This window comes from Nymphaea colorata, chromosome 11, assembly GCF_008831285.2.
Source record: "Nymphaea colorata isolate Beijing-Zhang1983 chromosome 11, ASM883128v2, whole genome shotgun sequence".
Classification (NCBI taxonomy): domain Eukaryota; kingdom Viridiplantae; phylum Streptophyta; class Magnoliopsida; order Nymphaeales; family Nymphaeaceae; genus Nymphaea; species Nymphaea colorata.
In genome coordinates, this window is record NC_045148.1 from 11,806,908 (window position 1) to 11,812,492 (window position 5,585).

The window sequence follows — 5,585 nt, forward strand, 5'->3', positions numbered from 1 at the left end:
TAGGATCATTGGCTTCAGCTGTCCGATCTTGCACGATCAGACAGACTACAGTTCTTCTGCAAACCCATCTCCCTCCTCTCTTACCTTCTCTGTCTGATGCTCTTACCCTCTCCCACCTTTCTCTCATCCCTTATGCTTTCTTTGAATGGAGGGGAAGGGAAGGAAAGGGAGGGATGGAAAGGAAAGGAAAGAAAAAGAAAAAGAAAAAGAGGAAAAGGAAATGAAAAAAGAAGGGAAGGAAAGAGGTGATTATAAAGTCTCTTTTGCATAGAAAGGAATGAATTGCTAAAATCATTTGTTTGTACTACATAAAGGAAAAGAAAAGTTAGAATGTATATTACTTTACAATAATACCCATACATCAGACAATGGAAAGGGGTAAGGGGCGTCGTGAACAGTGGTAAAGGAAAGATAGGTAGATGAAGCTACGGAAGTTTCTTTGTTGTGATGGTTTACATGAAATGAACTGTTGTAAAAAGAGACTCTAGATAGAAAAAAATGCTGCTATTAGGGTAGAGAGGATAAGAGCGTCAGGTGGAGAGGGTAAGTGGGGAGAGATGGTGGGGTTTGTGAAAGAACGTGGTTTGTCCGATAACACAAGATTGGACGGCCGATGCCAAATGACCCTGCCAGGTTCATTTGGGATCAGGTTAAATTGATATATATATATATATATATATATATATATATATATATATCAATTGGAGAAAAAAAGTTTTGAAAATTGAAATTTCATTCTTAATTACACAATTCATGTATCAAAAAAATGAATTACAATGAAAAATCATTGTCTCAAACTAAATTTGATAGACTATCATGAGTGTACATCCATATCGTACTCTTTTTCTTCTCTTGCTTTCTTTTCTGTAGATTTCATCAATATGGTAGCTTCTGCTTGCTTGCAGAATCATAATCAAGACAAACTGTAAAAGCTGTAAAGCCACAAATTGCCTTTGTTAAATACTTTCATGTTGTGGCAACCACTGTCAGTTATGTGCTCAGGGTCTTGATATCCATATTGTCAGTACCATTTACATACACGATGATGGAGATGTAGGTTGCCTTGCCATATTCCCACTCTTCAAAGTCACTGCTTGCCATTCAAGTAGTGGTGTGCAACGCTTCAATCCTTTTGTCTGTGGTCTCCCCATCATACTGAACTGATCAAGCCTAGTTTCTCAAGTAGTTGAAAAGAAAGCTAAGCCAATATCCAACGTCTTTGCCTTGGAAGCGAGACCACCAATCATGTGTTTTTTTATCATGTTCTCAATCATACTTTGAGAACCATATTGATATTTTTTGTAATAGTGATAGATAAGCTAAGGAAGAACATAGCTACCTAAGATATATCATGTCAATTATGTGTTAAACACATAACTGTATAATCTTCAAGGCTTCAGCCAATGCTTTACTTTCCTTTTTGAAATTTGAACCACTATCCTGGGAAGAAACACTAGAACATGTCTCACAAGTTTCTCACAAGTTCTGAATGGAACATATTGTATAATATGTAAATTTGATTGGACATTGGTTGGACTCACAGTTCTGTCAGATTCATTCTTTCAAAAAGAAGGCTCCTCATCACTCCTCACCACCGACCAAACCCATGGCCGACTGCTCCAAAACTCTTCTCCATGCAATGGACTTCTTCTGGTTTCACCACAACATCCTCAGCCCAAACCCCCTCGCCCTCTATCATAAAGCCATGGAACTGGTGAACCCAAGTCCAGAATTGCCATCAGCAAAACCACCACTGCTTCTTAAGGAACAACGTTTCTCTCAATTGCCAGAGCTTGCCCTCAGCCCACTCTATGAGGTGGCATCTCATCTATGAACGTTTTCCTTATCTAAATTGGGTGGCATATAAGGTAGCATCTATGAAAAACTTTTACCACTTAGAATTTCTAGAAATTATAATTTGTCTCTCATAAAATAAATTTTAAAAATAAGTCATCTTCTATTAACAAATTCAGAAATTTTATAGAATCCAACTTGTTTTATGACCATAAACAACATAATACCTGGTAAAAGCCAGAATCAATGTTGGAAGAGTTCTACTTGAAGCACCACAATCAATGTTGGAAGAGCCATCTAATGGATCAAAAACAACACATTGCCTGAACTGTTTACAACAATTTGATAGTCAACTAGATTAGTATACTAACTAGATAGCTGCAATCCAAGCAAAAGTGTGCAATAAATAGAACAAACTTTCCCTTTTTTTTAAGGGTTCAAATAGGACTTTACGAGGACGTAAAAATGGAAACAAATTGGTATTAAACAACCAAATACTTAAACCATAGAGATAGCTGGATGATATATATATATATAGTCCAATTTGAAAAGTGCAGAGTGAAGTTGATGAAAAGTCCTCAAATTTGAATTACCTCCTCACCTCAATCCTGCAACCAAGAAAAAAATCCTTAGTCAACTGCTTAGTTATTGAGTGATGAATTAAGGACATGCACGTGTGCTCAGAGATGCCAACGTATTTGATTTGAATTGGATATCAAATCAAACCATTTTGAAAAAAAAAACTAACATAAAAAAATTAATATATGTGAACACTCAATTCACCGATCTAAGTGATTGCTTTACCCTTTATCATGAGATTTACAAATTGGTTTTGATAAACCAAATTTCAAGAACAAAGGTCCCTACTGAACCACACAAGAAAATTTCATCTCAAGATTGAGCACCTAAACCTGGATCACTTGGGTTGCCATAACTGTAAAATTACCATTTTGCCCCTGAATTTTGTCACCCTAACCTAGAAAGTATGGATTTTCACCAAAACTCCAAAATTTACCTAACAATTGAGCAATTATGCTATTTTAGCTTTACAAAACTTGAGGAGTCGTTGGCGTCAGCTTGCTAGGGTTTTATCAGCCCAAAATCAGCTCGCTCTAACTTGATCAGTTCACTTAGACCAATTTCATTTGCGAATTTTGGAACACCAAGACCATGTTAAGCCGAACCGAGCTAAACAGAACCTCTCTTTAGTGCCCACATAGTATTCCCTCAGTTACCTTCAGTTTCAAAGTCCAAATTTGATTCTAGAACTTTGTTCTAATATCAAACAGACACTCTTGCACCAACTTTAGTAGGTTTGAGCTAAAATTCTCTCAATTCAAAACATGTCAGCTTATACCGAGCTATGATCATATTCTTTAGTATCCAACTTGAGTAATTTGGATTTTGAGTTCAGTTCATTTATCCATATTTGAGCTAAATTTCCATTTTACAGATTTACAAAAGGTTGTCCAGTTCTGGACATCTCCTTTCAATGTAGATCAATATTCTAAGTTAAATTATGATCATTTGTTTATTAATTTCTTGATTTCTTTATATGGTTGCAATCAACCCTTCAAGAGAGTAGTTCTAGCTCTGGATGAGACAACCCTTCAAGAGAGTAGTTCTAACTCTAGATCAGTCAAACAGGGCTCGGATCAAAAGTTTCCATTTTGACCTTCCGCAGCCTTCAGAAAAGGGTCTTCTAGATAATGTAAATTGAATTTTTTAGCTTTCGAGGGGGAAACAATTTTTGCACCAAATTTCACAAGATGCCTTATTTTTACCCTATGCACCTTCTACTGTGGTCAGATTGCCTACATGACCCACCAATTTTGCTTTCCATGGCAATGGTAATTTGGTCTTTTGTTCACAAAATATAATTAGGAGCCATATGAACCTAAGTTAGCATTTCAAAAAGCTTTATATGCACTCAATAGGCTTGAGACCAAGCTGAGCCTACTTCAAATTTCAACTGAACCGCGTTTGTAAAAAGTGCACTTAGACTAAATCCAGTATGTCCTGCACCCAGCATGGGTCTGAACTTATTTCAAACTGAACCGAGACCATGCCAAGTACAAGTGGCTGAGCTTGAACCCACCTATCCGAGGTCGAACCAAGTCTACATTCACGTTATTTCCAGATCTCATGTCCAGATTTCATATCCGGATTTTATAACCAAGTCGCATATCTGGATCTCACATCCAAGTCTTAGATTTGTGATCTATCTTTCATATATTCTGCTCCATTATTTCAAATTTCAGATCTTGATAAGATCATGATGCGGATCTTCACATCATATCCATGTCCATTTTCTAGAATCTTCTTCAGATATGAACCTAGTTCTGGTTCTCAGTACCAATTCATTTTAAAATTTGGATGTCAATTTAAATATTAGATTTGGATCGGATGAAATTGGATTTCAGATCCAGATTTAAGTACGACTTTTCTTTATTCACGTTTGAACCTGAATATGTAAATATCTGCAAAGCGCATTGACATCTCTATGTACACTCTCTTCTGTCCCCATTGACAATTTTCGATTGGACATTGATGGTATTGGAGGTATGTGGCATGTAAGGGACGATGGTCTACCACCGAGAGTTCACTGACTTGGAGCATTAAATCTGCCGCGCTCTTGGATCACCTCAGAATCTTCAAGTTGAATATTGTCCTTTTATGGTAGTCGGCCGCCCTTCATTATTTGCACCTCTCTACCTTCGGAGAGCATGGCCCGCCAAGAACAGCCTGTTGGCTTTGGATGTACATGTCAATGGGATGCACGCGTTCCACTATATACTACTTTATTGGCCTCTCGAAATAATTATGCCTCCATTCCCACTTGCCCACCCTATTGATGATTAAACTCAATAATGCTCAATCAATTTGTGTATGCCCATGTAATTTCATTGTAATGTTTAATGAAGACCGCCCACGAGGCGGAGCCAAGGAATTATTTGTTACAAAACCCGAACTATAATCTCAAAATTTTAACGAAGCCGAAATAGGATTTTTAAAAATTTAAAAGTTTATATATAATTTTTTGAATTTTTAAAAATCTTAGAGGGGGCCAAGACCCCAGCCTCCTCCCCTGTGCCCACTTCTTCGTCATTGTTCTCTTTCATTAAATATGAAAAATACGTCCAATTAAGTGGAATTATGCAAATGGAGAGGAATTATATTACCTGTCCCATTCGGTTGGCAAAGGTTCAGGCACGACTGGAAAAGCAATGGCACATGGAGTGCCCACTACCTTCTCGTCATTTTTTGCGTAGGTGAACAAACACAACCCTTACATGGTGCCTAAGTATTTTTCATGATCAAGGTTTCAAGTTACCCACCAAAAGCTGAAGCCTCCACTCAATCCTTCATTTCCTTAGGGTATAGAGCTACTTTTAGTGCACCCCACTCACCATAGGCCCCTTATTCAGAATTGGCACCCTGAAAATTCAAAATAAAAAATTGGTTTCCTGTCAGCCACTGTTTAACCTGTTGTGCCAACCCCCTTGAGAATAATGTTCTTTCTAGGCATTATTTGAAAAATCTACACGATAAATGCATGGATCTGAAATATCAAAAAATATGCAAAAAAAAAAAATCATGAAATTTTAGATGACATCATATTTTATATGGCGATTCCGTGAAGGTCATTAATCATAAATCTTACAAAATATAATTTATCATGAGTATGTTCACATGCAGTCTGGACATTAAGCATTATATGAATGTACACAATTGCAGGGCGAGGCTCCTGTTCTCCTCCTGCCTCTCTTCTTTCTCTCCCCGCTCTCAAA